We start from the raw sequence: 20,629 nt of genomic DNA, 5'->3' as shown, positions 1-20,629 counted from the left end.
GGGGGGAGGAGGAGGAGGAGCAACGCCGGCGGTAGCTTGCAAACCTCGACGATGTCCTCCTCAAGCATGGGCAGTGAATGAGAAGGAATTTGTCGACAACCAAGACGCATGGCGCCGTGAGAAGAAGGTGTGGGACGACATCTACATCGACCTCGTTTCCGATGACGACGACTGATGATGTCTGCCGCCGCACCCGAATGGCTCCGGTGAGCCAATTTTGGGTTTTAGGGTACGGTGGCCGCCTATCCCCCAGCTATTAGTGTAATTTAGTGTATGCATAAACTATGTATAATGACCAAGAACTTTGAACTCGTTCTGTTTGAACAATTCATCGGACCGTACACTCACTTTGAACAATAAGGGCTAAAAGCGAGTCCGGTGAATTATCAGAAAACCCGTTACGCATTTTCACAATCGGTACCGTGCACTACGGGGCAAAAACCTAATAACACACATAACCTAACTACGAGCGGTTCAAGATAGCCCAGTACCAAAAAGGTAAACACACTATAAGAAATATGTCAACCTGTGACCTTCTCTCAGTGACCCCGGCTGAATTGGTAATATAAACAAATAAATAAAGATTGTTTGCATACAATGAGATCATTCTCACTTATTAGTTGAGTTCTAAGTATATAGAATCTTTAGTTCTCTGGTTATATTATAGTCAGAATTATACTGTGTGCATGATTTTATCCATTGCTAGCACTATGGATAGAGCTTGTGTGTAATCTGGAGTTGTTCCTATTATTGTTCTATCCATTTTATTGGTGTTACATGTGTAGCCAGTAACCAGGACCTGCACTTGTGCCATGCATATTCATATTGTCTCTATTGTCTTGTATGAATATCTCATTTTAACTAGCTCAGCTAAATAAGCTCGGTACTAGCTGAAATGTGTATCATTCTATAATGAATTGTCCTTTACTCCTTTACTTCTTTTTTTGAATTGAATGTTCATAATATATTGGCTCCAGTTTTTCTAATTCTTCTAAGCTGATTCATGTAACAGGGCGATCATGGAAGGCATGCAGTCGTTCTGTTAGCCCAGTCCTGACTATGGCCGTCCAGTGAGTCCGGCATTTGTTCTCTATCGAAGGAGATCCATGCTGAAGAAGAAAACACTTGTAGAGCTTGTAACATTACTTGGAGAGCTTGTAAAGTACTGGAGAGCTTGTAAAGTACTGTAGAGCTTTGCATTTGTAGAGCTTGTAAAGCATTGTATATGTTAGAGCTTGTATTACGTGTCATTTGTAGAGCTTGTAGTGAATCTGGCTATTGTTATTTGAATTATTATGTGTGTTTTCTGCTTGCCTATTTAAATACTGGTTATTTTCTTACTATCAAATTCAAATATGATGTCAAATTGAAATATGAAGAATCTGAGCCTAATAGCTGGGACCCACATATCAGAACCTGACAAGTGGGACCTGTTTGACTAATGGACCCATTTTATAAAAAAAGAAAACTAAAACTGCTGGTACAAAGAGGCCATGGCCCAGAAAATAAAAAGGACGAATTGTAGGGCTTTGCCCGTGTAGTTCACCAAAATTAGCAGCGAAAAAAATATTAATGGGCTCGGCCCATATAAACACCGAATTGGACCGGGCTGATTCTTATCCACGTCAGCTTGCCACGCTGGATCCTACTGTTGGGGAACGTGGTACTTTCAAAAAATTTCCTACGCACACACAAGATCATGGTGATGCATAGCAACGAGAGGGGAGAGTGTCGTCCACGTACCCTCGTAGACCGTAAGCGGAAGCGTTATGACAACACGGTTGATGTAGTCGTACATCTTCACGATCCGACCGATCCAAGTACCGAACACACGTCACCTCCGAGTTCAGCACACGTTCAGCTCGGTGACGTCCCACGAACTCACGATCCAGCAGAGCTTCGAGGGAGAGTTCTGTCAGCACGACGGCGTGATGACGGTGTTGATGATGCTACCGATGCAGGGCTTCGCCTAAGCACCGCTACGATATGACCGAGGTGGATTATGGTGGAGGGGGGCACCGCACACGGCTAAAAGATCAACTGATCAACTTTTGTGTCTATGGGATGCCCCCTCCCCCGTATATAAAGGAGTGGAGGAGGGGGAGGGGCCGGCCCTCCTAGGCGCGCCCCAAGGGGAGTCCTACTGCACCGGGAGTAGGACTCCAATCCTTCCAAGAGTAGGAGTAGGAGGGAGGGAAGGAGGAGAGAGGGGGAAAGAAACGGGGGCGCCGCCCCCCTCCTTGTCCAATTCGGACTAGAGGGGGAGGGGCGCGCGGCCAGCCCTGACGCCCCTCCTCTTCTCCACTAAGGCCCAATAGGCCCATTACACTCCCCGGGAGGTTCCGGTAACCCCCCGGTACTCCGGTATTTGTCCGAACTTGCCCGGAGCCCTTCCGAAGTACAAACATAGTCATCCAATATATCGATCTTTATGTCTCGACCATTTCGAGACTCCTCGTCATGTCCGTGATCATATCCGGGACTCCGAACTACCTTCAGTACATGTTGAGGATATAGACCCTAGAGTCACCCGCCAGGAGGGGCCGGGTTACTCTAAGGGTCATTGCCAGAAGCCCGGAGATAAGTTTCAAGATGATGGGCCAGAGATGGGCTGAGACCCGGATATGGCTTAAAGCCTGTAGTTACAATCATTGTTATAGTGGACTTGTAGTGTAAGGCAAGTATTGTTTAGAGTCCGAGCCGGACGCTCTTATGAGCCGGCCGGGACTCTAAGGGCTGCTGGGCGTCAGCCTCCCTATATAAAGGGAGGACCCGGCAGCGGTTTAAGGGAAGAACGATCTCGACGAGAGCTGGGCATAGCTGTTTAGCTCCCTGGTGATCGTAACCCTAATCAATAACACCTCAAACTGGACGTAGGCTTTTACCTTCACCGGAAGGGGCCGAACCAGTATAAATCCTCGTGTTCCTTGTCCCGCATAACCCCTTCAAGCTTCCTAGTTGCGATGGCTCCACGACTAAGTCCTAGCTCGAGGACATCTGCCGTGACAATTCCACGACAGTTGGCGCCCACCGTGGGGCTGGCGCACGGTGGATTTGAGTTCTTGAAGGGCAGCTTCGAAGGGCTCAAGGGATACGCTGTGGGCCGGATGACCAAGAGTCGTCGCGGCAAGCTCTACATCGACGATGCGGACTGGGGCCCCGACGCCGGCTCAATTGAGTACGGATACCGGGTCCCCTTCGGCGGAATTCATGTCTTCATCGGCAAGATCGGTGAGCCGGGCCCCGAGCCGGATCTCCGCGCCGATCTCATCGAAACGGCTCAGCACACACGACCCGCCCGGGCCCGGCCTGCCTTAAGGCGCGTTTTTGTGGGATGCATCCATGGAGGGCCCTCTGATCCATCTGGGTCCGGTGATGAGGCGGCCGCCGGCTCTGACGGCGAGTTAGCCACCGATGAGTCAAACTCGTTGTACCAACTTGAAGATGGTAGGCTCATGGGTTGTTTCGACGGTGACAGTATTCCGGACCTTTTTGAGCCGCCAAGTCAGGTTGGAGTTTTTATGGCCGGTGCGCAGCCTGTTCAGAACCCCGCTGCTGGATCGGGAAACCCGGTGCCTTCTCCGGCTCAGGTGCTGATGGATCTCACGGACAAGATGACGGCCCTGTTAACCGCCACGGTTGACCCGGCGGATCAAGCCCAGCATGATGCGGAGGTGGCACAGTTGAAATTGGATCTAATAAAAGCTAAAGTGGATCTTGCAGCGGAAGGAATCAGGCTGGCTGCAGAGCGGGCGGCTCTCGACGCCCGGACTCAGCTGATTCAGGCGCAGTCCTTCCAACTCACGATGGATCAGAACACGGCCAACGAGGTCATGAGAAGGAGGCATCAGAAGGCCCAGTCTCGACTCCCGCCGGTTTACGATCCACGCAATCTCTTCAACACGCCGGGTGCAGGGTCTGGTAACCCGCCAGGGGTCATTGCGCCCGGGTCTGGACCCCTGATTCAGCCGCGAGTGATGGGGCCTCCCCAGGTGCCCCCTGCCCCGCCTCAGTATGTGCCAATACCCCTGGGTCATTATGATAACCCGCTAGAGAACATGGTAGCTGCGGCAGCACGGCTGGCGGCTCTCCCCGTTGACGGCAATTCTCCGGCGGCCATCGAAACCCGTCGGGTCAGGGAACTCCTGCAGACAGCATTAGCGCAGCAAGAGGCGTACTCCTATAGCCGCGACAGGATCCACTCGACCCCTCGTCCGGGCCAGAGCCCGAGTTACAGCCGGCACATGGTCTCAGCAACCGGTTCAAGTAATGTGCGACGCCATGACCCGCCCCCTGGCCATGGCCCGGCTCATAATGGCGCCCTCTACGCAACAGACCAAGCGCGGCAAGAGGCGGAGCAGGCGCCTCAATTGACGGCTTATCAGACCCCCCCGGCTTATCCGACGACATCCGTTGATGTGGGAATTTCTACCAGGACCGGGGGAGTCCCTTGTTTGGTACCAGCCATCCGTAATGAACGCCTACCTAAGGATTTCAAGGGCCCTAGGAAGGTGCCTAACTATACAGCGGACTTACAGCCTGCAGCCTGGATTGAGAGTTATGAGATGGCTATGGAGTTGCTGGAGGTCAGTGAGGCGGCCATGGCCAAATATTTCACCATGATGTTAGATGGAACTGCCCGCACGTGGTTGAAAGGGTTACCGCCGAACTCCATTGGGTCTTGGGCTGAGCTGAAAGCCCGATTCATTCAAAACTTCAAAGATACCTGCAGGCAGTCTATGTCAATTGTGGATTTGACTAACTGTAAGCAGCAGGAGGGTGAGTCCACGACCCATTGGGTTCGCCGGGTCAAGGAGATCATACATTCATCAGATAAGATGGATGCCGGCTCTGCAGTCTTAATGTTGGAACAGAACTGTCGCTTTGTGCCCCTTAAGATGAAGCTTGGGCGGCTCAAGCGCGACTGCACCGATATGGGTACCCTAATGGCGGCTCTTGTCAAGTACGCCGATTCCGATGGTACCAAGGATCCCCCTTCAGACGATGAAAGGGCAGGGAAGGGAAAGAAGAACGGCAACGGCAAGGGTCCTCAGTTTAACCCGGGGAACCAAGGAGGAGGTAAGCGTAAGGCCGATGGCAGCCTAGAGTTTGTAGCCAACACCAACTCTCAAGGTAATAACCAGCGACGCAAGGGGAGGCCCCCTCCCCGAGGCGGCGGGTCAGGACCTTCTCTGGAGCAGCTGTTGAATGAACCTTGTGCGAGACACGGCTCTAGAGAGAAGCCAGCAACTCATCCGTGGAAGGATTGTGCTATCATGAAGGCCTTTAAAAACTACAATGGTCCGGGTGGCGGCTCAGGTGCCGGCGGCTCAGGCGCCGGCGGTTTTCATGGCCCGGCCGGCGGCTCAAATTCCGGTCCTCAGAACAGTCAAGGAGGCTTTAATCAACAGTCTGGTCAGGGTCATCAACAGCAGCAGGGGGGTTATCAGACCAACCCGAAGCATCTTAGCGGTGGACAGTATCACGTGTTCACCACTAGTTTGTGCAAACGAGACGAGAGCTTCACAAGAGGGCTGTTAATGCTGTTGAGCCGGCGGTTCCACGCTACTTGCGGTGGTCTGAGCAGCCTATAGTGTGGAGTAGGGAGGATCACCCTCCCCGGGTGGATAACCCGGGCCACTTGGCCTTAGTGGTGGCTCCTCAGGTGGGAGGCTATAAGTTCACAAAGGTACTCATGGATGGAGGCAGGAGCATCAATATCCTCTATTATGAGACTTTCCGTCGTATGGGGCTAGTCGATAAGAACCTCAGCCAGTCAAACACTATCTTCCATGGTGTGGTACCCGGTAAGTCGGCTTATCCAGTCGGCAAGATCGAACTGGAAGTGGCTTTTGGCGATGAGAACAACTACAGGGTGGAGAAGTTGACCTTTGAGGTGGTCAAGATAAGAAGTCCATACCATGCTATATTTGGACGGCCGGCTTACGCCAAGTTCATGGCACGGCCGTGTTATGTGTACTTACAGCTCAAGATGCCGGGTCACAATGGGACCATTACGGTTCACGGCAGCCGGAAAGTGGCTCTGGAGTGTGAGGAAGGTGATGCAACTTATGCAGAGTCTGTTTGCGCCACAGAGGAGTTGAAATTTTATAAAGACAATGTTGACCCAACAGATATGACCTCTCTGAAAAAGCCAACCACGGAGAATGAACCAGCAATGAAATTTAAATCAGCTGATGAGACTAAACTTGTTGATTTTGTTCCAGGTGACTCGTCTCAGCAGTTTAGCATCAGTGCAAATCTGGACCCGAAATAGGAAAGCGCGCTCATCGAGTTCATCCGTGAGAATAGGGACATCTTCGCGTGGAAACCTTTTGACATGCCAGGTGTACCTAGAGAACTCGCTGAGCACACTCTCAATGTTGATCCAAAATTTAAGCCGGTCAGACAGTTCCTTCGACGGTTTAACGAAGAGAGGCGGAAAGCTATTGGTGAAGAAGTGGCCCGGCTCTTGGCGGCCGGGTTCATTGTTGAGGTTTTTCACCCGGAGTGGTTGGCTAACCCGGTGCTCGTACTCAAGAAGAACGGCACCTGGCGGATGTGTGTGGACTACACGGATTTGAACAAGGCGTGTCCGGCTGATCCTTTTGCTCTCCCCCGTATTGATCAAATCATTGATGCTACGGCAGGTTGTGCACGCTTAAGTTTCTTGGATGCCTATTCTGGGTATCATCAGATTAAGATGGCAGTTAAGGACCAGGAGAAGACGGCGTTCATCACTCCCTTTGGAGCCTTCTGCTATGTGTCTATGCCTTTCGGACTCAAGTGTGCACAGGCGACTTACCAACGTTGTGTACAGAATTGTCTTCATAAACAGATCGGGCGCAATGTTCACGCTTACGTGGATGATATTGTGGTTAAATCCATCAAGGAGGAAACCCTGATAGATGACTTAAGGGAAACCTTCGATAATCTCCGGGTCTAGAAGATGATGCTTAACCCGGCCAAGTGTGTTTTTGGTGTTCCTGCAGGCAAACTATTGGGCTTCTTGGTTTCTGACAGAGGCATTGAGGCTAACCCGGAGAAGATCAAGGCTATCACCTCCCTAGCTAAGCCGGCATGTATAAATGACGTTCAGCGTTTGGCGGGTCGCATCGCTGCTTTAAGCCGGTTTATAAGCCGTTTGGGTGAGAAAGCTATGCCCCTATATCAGTTGATGAAGAAACCTGATAACTTTATCTGGAATGATGCAGCTAATACCGCTTTTGAGGATTTGAAAAAGCAACTGGCAGAGCCCCCCGTCCTTGCTGCTCCGGTTGATAAGGAGCCCTTTCTACTATATGTAGCGGCAAATGCACGAGCCGTCAGCGTGGCTATTGTAGTGGAGCGCAAGGAGGCGGGTAAGGAGCATCCGGTTCAGCGACCGGTTTATTATTTCAGCGAGGTGCTCATTGAGTCCAAGCAGCGGTACCCGCATTGGCAGAAGCTCGTATATGGTGTGTTCATGGCGAGCCGGAAGCTCAAACATTATTTTCAGGGTCATCCCATCACTGTGGTCAGTTCTGCCCCCTTGGTGATATTATCCAGAACAGAGAGGCTACAGGGAGAATTGCTAAGTGGGCTATAGAACTTGGACCTCATGGCCTCAAATATGTGCCACGCACTGCTGTTAAATCTCAGGCTTTGGTGGATTTCATCAATGATTGGACGGAGTCTCAAGTGCCTGAGCAAAAGCCGGATAACACTTACTGGACTATCCACTTCGATGGGTCCAGACAGTTGGAGGGCTCGGGGGCTGGTGTTGTATTGGCTTCCCCTAAAGGTGACAAGTTCCATTATGTGCTACGGTTGATGTTTCCTTGCACTAACAATGCGGCTGAATACGAAGCTTTGCTCCACGGTCTTCGGGTGGCTAAGGAGATGAGCTTAAGCCGGGTAAGGTGCTTTGGGGACTCAGATTTGGTGGCTCAACAAGTATCAGGCACCTGGGATTCTAAGGATCCTCTCATGGCGGCTTATCGTCGCGAGGTTGATGCCATTGCTGGGCACTTTCAGGGATACCAAGTGGAGCACATTGATCGCAGGAAGAACGAGGCGGCTGATGCTTTAAGCCGGCTAGGCTCTCAGCGAAAGCCGGTGCCGCCTAACACTTTCCTGGATGTCTTGTATAACCCCTCGGTTAAGTTGCCTACAGAAGAGGACTTGGCTATCCCTGACCCGGAGGCACAACTGGTGGCGGCTCTTCATGTCATACCAGACTGGACAATGCCATATCTGGCTTACATAACCCGGGGAGAGTTGCCTGAGGATGAAACTCTGGCCAGGCAAGTAACCCGGCAGGCTAAGTCAATGATTGTCATTGATGGCGAGTTGCATCATCGCAGTGTTTCAGGGGCGTTTCAGCGTTGTATCTCCCCTGAGGAAGGTCAAGAGATCTTGCGTGAGATCCATGAAGGGGATTGTGGCCATCATGCCGGTTCAAAATCTCTTGTGGCCAAGGCTTTCCGTCATGGTTTTTATTGGCTGACAGCTCACGCTGATGCAAAGGACTTGGTCAGTAAATGTGATGGTTGCCAAAGGTTCTCACGACGGGCTCATGTGCCGGCTCAGGAGTTGAGGATGATCCCAATCACTTGGCCCTTTGCGGTCTGGGGGCTTGATATGGTTGGGCCTTTTAAACGGTCCAAGGATAAGAAGACCCACCTCTTGGTGGCCGTTGACAAATTCACGAAGTGGGTGGAGGCTGAGTCAGTTAGCAAGTGCGATGCAGCCACGGCGGTTCAATTTATGAAAAAGGTGATTTTCCGCGTCGGCTTTCCGCACAGCATCATAACTGACAATGGCACCAATTTATCCAAGGGCGCTATGGAAGAATTTTGTCAACGGGAGTATATCCGACTTGATGTTTCCTCAGTGGCTCATCCCCAATCCAATGGTCAAGCTGAGAGAGCTAACCAGGAGATTCTGAAGGGCATCAAACCCCGGCTTTTGGTCCCTTTGCAACGGACGCCGGGTTGTTGGGTGGAGGAGCTGCCCTCCGTCTTATGGAGCATCAACACTACTCCTAACAGGTCTACTGGCTTCACGCCTTTCTTCATGGTTTATGGAGCAGAAGCAGTCCTCCCCAGTGACATCCGTCACGATTCGCCTCGTGTGGCGGCTTATGTTGAGACGGATAATGAACAGGCGCGCCAAGATGCTCTGGACTTGTTGGACGAACAGCGTGATGTGGCGGCAGCCCGTTCAGCGATTTACCAACAAGACCTGCGCCGTTATCATAGCCGCCGGGTCAAATCCCGGGTCTTCCAGGAAGGCGACCTTGTGCTCCGTCTTATCCAGGATCAAACAGATGCACACAAGTTATCCCCACCTTGGGAAGGGCCCTTTGTGGTTAGTAAGAACTTGCACAACGGGTCATATTACCTCATTGATATTCGGGAACATAAAGATTCGCGTAAATCTGAGGAGGAGACCCGTCGGCCATGGAATATAGCTCAGCTTCGGCCTTACTACACTTGAGATGCCGGCTCTCGTGGTGTACATATTTATCTCAGACATGTATATACTATGATAAGCAATAAAGCAGGGCATCTGTCCTTTTTTCTCCCCCAATTATGCGTGTGTTATTTCTTACATGCTGATTTAAAGGAGGATCCGGCTTATGATTGTATTTGAGTCTAGCTGTACGCAGTAAGGTCACTTGGGGGCTTCCTGTTCAAACATGGGTCGTATCCGAACCAAAGAGAACATAGCTGTCGATACCCACTTGATTGGCAAAGTGCCGAGCTCATTGGGAAGCCAACTTTGATCATATTTGAATCATAGTTTAGCCCCTCTGAGAACCGACGTGGATCGTATTCGAATCGGCGTCGTTAAACAATTTTAAGAATCACTTGGGGGCTTCCTGTTCAAACATGGGTCGTATTCGAACCAAAGAGAACATAGCTGTCGGTACCCTCTTGATTGGCATCGCCACACCCACTGAGGGCTACATGATCGTATCCGAATCTTGGCTTAACCCCTTTTTGGGCCGGGTCTCTGGTCGTATTCGAACTGGAAGCCCCTAAGTTCTGATTTATCACAAGTTTACTCTGATTATGACAAAGTGTGCGTGGCTGGGTTTCACTTGCCGGTTTAATTTTGGTTTGCTAGTTGAACATCATGGATGTCATCAAGGCAAGTAAATTAGAGTTAAGATATCAACCGTGCTACCCGGGTTATTTAATCCGGAAGTATGCTTACAGACCGTTAAGTGTGTTATCACGGCTATGTTCAGAGTATAACTGAGGACCAGTCTTTTTGATTCATATTCCGGGTTATCCATCTCAGACACCTGGTTCTCAGGGTGGTAAGCCACCTTGAGACTTGTGATTTGCCTTTCTATGCAGATACTTAAAGGCACCTTTTAAGGTTGAGAAGGACAAAGGGATAACTATGACCCGGAGGAACACTAAAAAGATAATTTCAAGGGATTTCAGCATTCATTACGTGCACGATGGCACGGCAGAGATAAATTGTTGCACCTAGTCTATTACAAAATTCCTCAAGTCTCAAGGTTGGAGCGTTGTTTGGTGAACCGCCAGCCGCTTTATGATGCCTGCTGGGTTGAAGTCCCCGGCTCGTCTTCTGCTCCGGTTGATCCCAAGACCTCGAAGGTTGATGATTTCCAGTCGATGCCGCGGAGAGCTTCGAACTGGGCTTCTTCGTTGATTAACCCGGCCGGGTTAATCTCCGGGGCGAAGGTGTGCTGGCGAGCCGGAGGAATCAGATTGAGAGCTTCATAGCGAGGGGTTGGAATCCTCTGATTCTCCGCGTTATATCCCGGCTGATACTTGGTTAAGTCGGTGTCGTTCCCGATGATGGTGGCCACCGGGCGAACAGCCTTCACACACGCCGCGAAATCCTTCTGGTCGAACGCTGAGCCGTCTTCCTTCAGGCTGGGGTAACCCAGGGCGATGTCTGCCGGGTCTAGCTCCGGCAAGAATGCTTTGGCCCGGCTCAGCGCGGCGATTGCTCCGGCTCTCGCGGATGCTCGTCGTAGCTCCTGGATCCGCTGCGGCAGAACTGCGAGCCGGCGCAGGACTTCGGCCAGATGAGTTGGCACCTCATTGGATAGGGCCACCACAGCTAAGGCCCGCTGTGACCCGGTGTAGAGCTGTTCCACCAGGGTGTACACGGCCTTTAACTTGGTGACCACGCTCTGGTTCAGGTTGGCGCTTCTGGAACCTGTTTAACAACATCAGATAACCCGGTGACAACGATGACTCAAGAGATGTAAACATTCTAACATGGATGAAAACCGGTGAGGCGACTTACCGAAGATGGAGGCTACCATTTGGGAAACTTGGCGCTTTAGGCTGGAGAGCTCGGCGGTTTTTTCAGAGAGCGCCTTCTCCGCCTGTTCCGCCCGGGTTACCAGTGCGGCTTTCTCCTCAGCCCAGGCCTTCCGCTCAGCATCAAATTCGGTCTTCAGCTTCTCTTGAGCGGTGATGCTGGAGACAAACTTGGCGTTTGCTTTCCGGGTCTCCATCTCTTGAGTCTTTAGCCGGCTCTTGAGATCCGCAAGGTCCGACTCTAATTTCTTGCCAACAGCCTGCATATATTTCCGGGTTATTAACAGTCATTCTATAAGTCCCAAGCGTTTTCCAAGCAAAGACACTTGGCACCTTGGGGCTAATGCGTATTGAACGTATCTATCTACGTACTGCCGGCTTAATTGAGTAAGCCGGGGCCTAAGTCTACAACATATTCAAGTATAAGTTGTCGACTTGGGGGCTAGCATGACAAGGGTCACTATGCAGAAAGTAAGAAGACAGCAGAAGGATACCTCAGATTTTTGTTGGATCTGGTTGACCATGGCGATATCGGCGTCCCGGCTCTTGTGAACTTGGCTGATGTAGCCTGAGACGAGCTCTCCAATGCTTAAGTCGGTGTAGCTGGAGAGATCCAGATTCACCCGGTGGGGTTGCAGCAACTCCCCCTTCGCGGAGCATTTGGCCAGCACGGTCGGCCTCCCCGGCTCAACATACTCCGTTCGGGTAATTACCACGTCCGGGTCGTTTGCTGGTGGGGCTGAGCCGGAGGCCTCCGGGTTAACCGACGCTTCGGTCGTTGTCTTGGTGGTCGGGGCAGGGGCTTCAGGCGCCGTGTCCATGGGAATGGTGGCTTCGGGGGCGGAGGCAGCTGGCGGCTCTTGAGCCGTCGCCTCCGGCTCAGGCAAGTCCGGCACTCCGGCTGACCTGGTTTTCTTTTCTCTTTTGGTGAGCTTTGCCTGGGCACTGAGAAGGCAGAAATGTTAGGCATACAAAGAGTAAATACAGACAGATAATGTAAGGAGATTGTTATTACCCGGGTGCAGTCTTGAAGGCCGGCAGACTTGATTGCATGGAGTCACCCGAAGAGGGGGAGGTCTCCTGATAATTGGAGTCAGAAGAGTTGAGTGGCTGACGGATGACACCCGCCAACGGATGAAAAGGATACAGGTGAGAAAAAACCTCAGTGCGACGCTTCCTTGTTGCGTCGGGTAACCCGGCGGAGAGGTCGGTGTCCTTGCGGGCTCGGGTGTGACGCCGGCTTTCGTGAACCTGCTGCTTCAAAAGAAATTGAGGGTCTTGATGAGCTAATGGATGAGAAAAGCTTACTTTCCGGGTTACTCTTCGGACTTTCAGCTGTGGCAAAGGCTCCAAGTCGGAGGAAAGTGATGTTACCTCTTCAATCACCGGGTTACTGGCGCCGGTGTCATCGTGTCAATAAGCAAAATGTTGATAAGGCGGACAGCAGCAAACAACAAATATGGCAAGAGTTTAAAGGTTTAAGGGTTACCTCTGACTCGGAGCTGTCGCTTAATTGCAGCAGCTCCGAAGCAGTGGGTCTGCTTCCCTTTTTGCGAGGGGCGGCTTTCTTGGCGGCTTTCTTCGCCTTCCTGGCCTTCTTGGCCGCCTCATGGTCATACTTGACCCGCCAGAATTTATCATCAGCCTGAGAAATACAGTAATGAATTCTTAAAATGGTTCAGAGCAAGGTGACATGTAAAAGAAGTTGAAAGGTTAAAGTCAGCGGCTTACCGCAGGGGCTGGATTGGTTTTGCAGAACGGGGCTAGCCCGGTCCTTCCACAGTCTGCCAGGCTCTCGTTTAACAGAGCCTTGGTCTCTTCTTCAGCAACGTCTTCTGGAAGATCATTGCGACTGTGCCTCTGCGGGTCATCCTTTCGCCCGGTGTACTCACACATTAAGCCGGGGCGGCGGCTCAATGGGATCACCCGCCATGAGATCCAGACCCGGACCAAGTCTATTCCGTTCAGACCGTTGCCTAGCAGGGCCTTGATCTTATTGATCGTTGGAAGCAGAGGCTGGCGTTCCGCGGCAGTCAGTTTGTAGGATAGCGGATGAGTCGGCTCTAGGCGTGTTGGGCGAAAGCCGGGCAGCGGGTTCTCGTCAGCCGGGGACGTATCTTGGCAGTAGAACCAAGTCATATTCCAGTCCTTAGGGTGGCTTGGCGGCTCTGCGTAAGGGAATAGACAGTCCCTACGCCGTTGGATGGAGATGCCGCCTAATTCCAGACTTGGTCCGTTTGCACACTCGTTTTGGCGGTTTAAGTAGAACAGTTCTCTGAAAAGCAGCAAACGGGGCTCCTCTCCAAGGTAACCGTAGTTAAGCCGGAGGATCCTACAGGGCATGGTTCTCTTTAAACCGGAAAGTTCTACGGCGCGTGTTTTCTTTAAGTCGGAAATATAAGCCGCCAAGATTCAAGGGCTGCAGTTTTTACTAAGTGTGGTCAAACATATTTCACATATTGCAGTAACTTTTTTGGATCAAAATGGTCGGGTGAAATGAAAAATTTCTAGACCTAAAAAACAGAGGCAGGAGAAGTTCTTGAGGTGGAGCATGGTTCTTATGCAGTAAAAAGAGAGTTTTTTTGCAGGTGAAATGGATCTCAAACATCTACCGCACTGACTCTATGTGAGGTTAAAGATCAACCGAGCGCGGTGACTACAAGAGCTACTGAGGTTTGCGGCAATGGCGATGAACGCGAAGAACACAAGATGAACCCTACAGCAGATCTATCTGACAGGGCAAAGGAGACTCACCGGAGTTGGAAAGGGCGGAGGTCGCTGCCGTGAATCTGGTCCGAATCAGGGTGATGCAGCGGCGGGGTTGATGAAGACCAGGGGCGCGACGGCGGCGGCAGTGGCGGAGCTCAGGCAGAGGAGCGACGGCGCGAGGAGGAAGAAGGAGAGCGTGAGAAGAGAAGTGTTGGGCCGGCCTATTTATAAGGCAGGGTCATAAGTGGGCGCGAGATTCAAGGAGACCACGGCGTGGTTATCTCCCCCTTACGACGCCTCGATTTTCGGGAGGACAGTAAAAGCAAAGATCCGTTGCGGATCTGGCGGAGTAAAAAACGGACTTAATGGAGGATGACGTCACGGCGGATTATCCGGAGTCCAGAGGATGACGTCACTCCGGGTTATGATCTTCACATGAATGGTGAGCCGGAGATTTTCTCTGTCGGCAGAATTGAAGATTGACCTGAGCCGGCTCAAGTCAATCTGGGGCCTAATGTTGAGGATATAGACCCTAGAGTCACCCGCCAGGAGGGGCCGGGTTACTCTAAGGGTCATTGCCAGAAGCCCGGAGATAAGTTTCAAGATGATGGGCCAGAGATGGGCTGAGACCCGGATATGGCTTAAAGCCTGTAGTTACACTCATTGTTATAGTGGACTTGTAGTGTAAGGCAAGTATTGTTTAGAGTCCGAGCCGGACGCTCTTATGAGCCGGCCGGGACTCTAAGGGCTGCTGGGCGTCAGCCTCCCTATATAAAGGGAGGACCCGGCAGCGGTTTAAGGGAAGAACGATCTCGACGAGAGCCGGGCATAGCTGTTTAGCTCCCTGGTGATCGTAACCCTAATCAATAACACCTCAAACTGGACGTAGGCTTTTACCTTCACCGTAAGGGGCCGAACCAGTATAAATCCTCGTGTTCCTTGTCCCGCATAACCCCTTCAAGCTTCCTAGTTGCGATGGCTCCACGACTAAGTCCTAGCTCGAGGACATCTGCCGTGACAATTCCACGACAGTACATCAAAACACATAAACTAATATTACCGATCGTCACCGAACGTTAAGCGTGCGGACCCTACGGGTTCGAGAACTATGTAGACATGACCGAGACTCGTCTCCGGTCAATAACCAATAGCGGAACCTGGATGCTCATATTGGCTCCTACATATTCTACGAAGATCTTTATCGGTCAAACCGCATAACAACATACGTTGTTCCCTTTGTCATCGGTATGTTACTTGCCCAAGATTCGATCGTCGATATCTCAATACCTAGTTCAATCTCGTTACCGGCAAATCTCTTTTCTCATTCCGTAATACATCATCCCGCAACTAACTCATTAGTTGCATTGCTTGCAAATCTTATAGTGATGTGCATTACCAAGAGGGCCCAAAGATACCTCTCCGACAATCGGAGTGACAAATCCTAATCTTGATCTATGCCAACTCAACAAGTACCATCGGAGACACCTGTAGAGCACCTTTATAATCACCCAGTTACGTTATGACGTTTGGTAGCACACAAAGTGTTCCCCCGGTATTCGGGAGTTGCATAATCTCATAGTCATAGGAACATGTATAAGTCATGAAGAAAGCAATAGCAATATACTAAACAATCGAATGCTAAGCTAACGGAATGGGTCAAGTCAATCACATCAATCTCTAATGATGTGATCCCCTTAATCAAATGACAACTCATGTCTATGGCTAGGAATCTTAACCATCTTTGATTCAACGAGTTAGTCAAGTAGAGGCATACTAGTGACACTCTGTTTGTCTATGTATTTACACATGTACTAAGTTTCCGGTTAATACAATTCTAGCATGAATAATAAACATTTATCATGATATAAGGAAATATAAATAAAAACTTTATTATTGCCTCTAGGGCATATTTCCTTCAGTCTCCCACTTGCACTAGAGTCAATAATCTAGATTACACAGTAATGATTCTAACACCCATGGAGTCTTGGTGCTGATCATGTTTTGCTCGTGAGAGAGGCTTAGTCAACGGGTCTGCGACATTCAGATCCGTATGTATCTTGCAAATCTCTATGTCTCCCTCCTTGACTTGGTTGCGGATGGAATTGAAGCGTCTCTTGATGTGCTTGGTTCTCTTGTGAAATTTGGATTCCTTTGCCAAGGCAATTGCACCAGTATTGTCACAAATGATTTTCATTGGACCCGATGCACTAGGTATGACACCTAGATCGGATATGAACTCCTTCATCCAGACTCCTTCATTTGCTGCTTCCGAAGCAGCTATGTATTCCGCTTCACACGTAGATCCCGCCACGACGCTTTGCTTAGAACTGCACTAACTGTCAGCTCCATCGTTCCATATAAATACGTATCCGGTTTGTGACTTAGAGTCATCCGGATCAGTGTCAAAGCTTGCATCGACGTAACCATTTACGACAAGCTCTTTGTCACCTCCATAAACGAGAAACATATGCTTAGTCCTTTTCAGGTATTTCAAGATGTTCTTGATCGCTGTCCAGTGATCTACTCCTGGATTACTTTGGTACCTCCCTGCTAAGCTAATAGCAAGGCACACATCAGGTCTGGTACACAGCATTGCATACATGATAGAGCCCATGGCTGAAGCATAGGGAACATCTTTCATTTTCTCTCTATCTTCTGCAGTGGTCGGGCATTGAGTCTGACTCAACTTCACACCTTGTAACACAGGCAAGAACCCTTTCTTTGCTTGATCCATTTTGAACTTCTTCAAAACTTTATCAAGGTATGTACTTTGTGAAAGTCCAATTAAGCGTCTTGATCTATCTCTATAGATCTTGATGCCTAATATATAAGCAGCTTCACCGAGGTCTTTCATTGAAAAACTCTTATTCAAGTATCCTTTTATGCTATCGAGAAATTCTATATCATTTCCAATCAACAATATGTCGTCCACATATAATATTAGAAATGCTACAGAGCTCCCACTCACTTTCTTGTAAATACAGGCTTCTCCAAAAGTCTGTATAAAACCATATGCTTTGATCACACTATCAAAACGTTTATTCCAACTCCGAGATGCTTGCACCAGTCCATAGATGGATCGCTGGGGCTTACACACTTTGTTAGCATCCTTTGGATCGATAAAACCTTCAGGTTGCATCATATACAACTCTTCGTCCAGAAATCCATTCAGGAATGCAGTCTTTACATCCATTTGCCAAATTCCATAATCATAAAATGCGGCAATTGCTAACATGATTCGGACGGACTTGTTTCAAATGAAGACCATACTCGTAACTCAAATATTCTCCTCCACCATCAGATCGTAGAAACTTTATTTTCTTGTTACGATTATTTTCCACTTCACTCTGAAATTCTTTGTACTTTTCAAATGTTTTAGACTTATGTTAGTAGATATACCCATATCTGCTCAAATCATCTGTGAAGGTGAGAAAATAACGATACCCGCCGCGAGCCTCAACATTCATTGGACCACATACATCAGTATGTATGATTTCCAATAAATCTGTTGCTCGCTTCATTGTTCCGGAGAACGGCGTTTTAGTCATCTTGCCCATGAGGCATGGTTCGCAAGTACCAAGTGATTCATAATCAAGTGATTCCAAAAGTCCATCAGAATGGAGTTTTTCATGCGCTTTACACTAATATGACCTAAACGGTAGTGCCACAAATAAGTTGCACTATCATTATCAGCTCTGCATCTTTTGGCTTCAATATTATGAATATGTGTATCACTACTATCGAGATTCAAAAAGAATAGACCACTCTTCAAGGGTGCATGACCATAAAAGATATTACTCATATAAATAGAACAACCATTATTCTCTGATTCAAATGAATAATCGTCTCGCATCAAACAAGATCCAGATATAATGTTCATGCTTAACGCTGGCACCAAATAACAATTATTCAGGTCTAAAACTAATCCCGAAGGTAGATGTAGAGGTAGCGTGCCGACCGCGATCACATCGACTTTGGAACCATTTCCCACGCGCATCGTCACCTCGTCCTTAGCCAATCTTCGCTTAATCTGTAGTCCCTGTTTCGAGTTGCAAATATTAGCAACAGAACCAATATCAAATACCCAGGCACCACTGCGAGCATTAGTAAGGTACACATCAATAACATGTATATCACATATACTTTTGTACACCTTGCCATCCTTCTTATCCACCAAATACTTGGGGCAGTTCCGGTTCCAGTGACCAGTCCCTTTGCAGTAGAAGCACTCAGTCTCAGGCTTAGGTCCGGACTTGGGCTTCTTTACTTGAGCAGCAACTTGTTTGCCGTTCTTCTTGAAGTTCCCCTTCTTCCCTTTACCCTTTTTCTTGAAACTGGTGGTCTTGTTGACCATCAACACTTGATGCTCCTTCATGATTTCTACCTGCGCAGCCTTTAGCATTGCGAAGAGCTTGGGAATTGTCTTATCCATCCCTTGCATATTATAGTTCATCACAAAGCTCTTGTAGCTTGGTGGCAGTGATTGAAGAATTCTGTCAATGACACTATCATCCGGAAGATTAACTCCCAGTTGAATCAAGTGATTGTTATACCCAGACATTTTGAGTATATGCTCACTGACAAAACTATTCTCCTCCATCTTGCAGCTGTAGAACTTATTGGAGACTTCATATCTCTCAATCCGGGCATTTGCTTGAAATATTAACTTCAACTCCTAGAACATCTCATATGCTCCATGACGTTCAAAACGTCGTTGAAGTCCCTCTTCTAAGCCGTAAAGCATGGCACACTGAACTATCGAGTAGTCATCAGCTTTGCTCTGCCAGACGTTCATAACATCTGCCGTTGCTCCTGCAATGGGTTTGGCACCTAGCGGTGCTTCCAGGACGTAATTCTTCTCTGCAGCGATGAGGATAGTCCTCAAGTTACGGACCCATTCCTTGTTATTGCTTTCTCAAGGAACGCATTAAAATTCAACGGAACAACAACACGGGCCATCTATCTACAACAACATAGACATGCAAAATACTATCAGGTACTAAGTTCATGATAAATTAAAGTTCAATTAATCAAATTACTTAAGAACTCCCACTTAGATAGACATCCCTCTAATCATCTAAGTGCTCACGTGATCCATATCAACTAAATCATGTCCGATCATCACGTGAGATGGAGTAGTTTTCATTGGTGAACATCACTATGTTGATCATATCTACTATATGATTTACGCTCGACCTTTCGGTCTCAGTGTTCCGAGGCCATATCTGCATATGCTAGGCTCGTCAAGTTTAACCCGAGTATTTTGCGTGTGCAAAACTGGCTTGCACCCATTGTATGTGAACGTAGAGCTTATCACACCCGATCATCACGTGCTGTCTCGGAACGACGAACTTTCGCAACGGTGCATACTCAGGGAGAACACTTATACCTTGAAATTTAGTGAGAGATCATCTTATAATGCTACCGTCGATCTAAGCAAAATAAGATGCATAAAAGATAAACATCACATGCAATCAATATAAGTGATATGATATGGCCATCATCATCTTGTGCCTTTGATCTCCATCTCCAAAGCACCGTCATGATCACCATCGTCACCGGCGCGACACCTTGATCTCCATCGTAGCATCGTTGTCGTCTCGCCAACTATTGTTTATACGACTATCGCTACCGCTTAGTGATAAAGTAAAGCAATTACATGGCGATTGCATTTCATACAATAAAGCGACAACAATATGGCTCCTGCCAGTTGCTGATAACTCTGTTACAAAACATGATCATCTCATACAATAAAATTTAGCATCATGTCTTGACCATATCACATCACAACATGCCCTGCAAAAACAATTTAGACGTCCTCTACTTTGTTGTTGCAAGTTTTACGTGGCTGCTACGGGCTGAGCAAGAACCATTCTTACCTACGCATCAAAACCACAACGATATTTCGTCAAGTATGTGTTGTTTTAACCTTCACAAGGACCGGGCGTAGCCACACTCGATTCAACTAAAGTTGGAGAAACTGACACCCGCCAGCCACCTGTGTGCGAAACATGTCAGTAGAACTAGTCTCGCGTAAGCGTACGCGTAATGTCGGTCCGGGCCGCTTCATCCAACAATACCGCCGAATCAAAGTATGACATGCTGGTAAGCAGTATGACTTGTATCGCCCACAACTCACTTGTGTTCTACTCGTGCATATAACATCTACACATAAACCTGGCTCGGATGCCACTGTTGGGGAACGTAGTAATTTCAAAAAAATTCCTACGCACACGCAAGATCATGGTGATGCATAGCAACGAGAGGGGAGAGTGTCATCCATGTACCCTCATAGACGGTAAGCGGAAGCATTATGACAACACGGTTGATGTAGTCGTATGTCTTCACGATCCGACCGATCCAAGTACCGAACACACGGCACCTCCGAGTTCAGCACACATTCAGCTCGGTGACGTCCCATGAACTCACGATCCTGCAGAACTTCAAGGGAGAGTTTTGTCAGCACGACGGCGTGATGACGGTGTTGATGATGCTACCGACGCAGGGCTTCGCCTAAGCACTGCTACGATATTACCGAGGTGGATTATGGTGGAGGGGGGCACCGCACACGGCTAAAAGATCAATTGATCAACTTCTGTGTCTATGGGATGCCCCTCCCCCGTATA

Source organism: Triticum aestivum, chromosome 5D (assembly GCF_018294505.1).
Source record: "Triticum aestivum cultivar Chinese Spring chromosome 5D, IWGSC CS RefSeq v2.1, whole genome shotgun sequence".
In the NCBI taxonomy this organism is placed as follows: domain Eukaryota; kingdom Viridiplantae; phylum Streptophyta; class Magnoliopsida; order Poales; family Poaceae; genus Triticum; species Triticum aestivum.
This window is presented reverse-complemented; position numbering follows the sequence as displayed.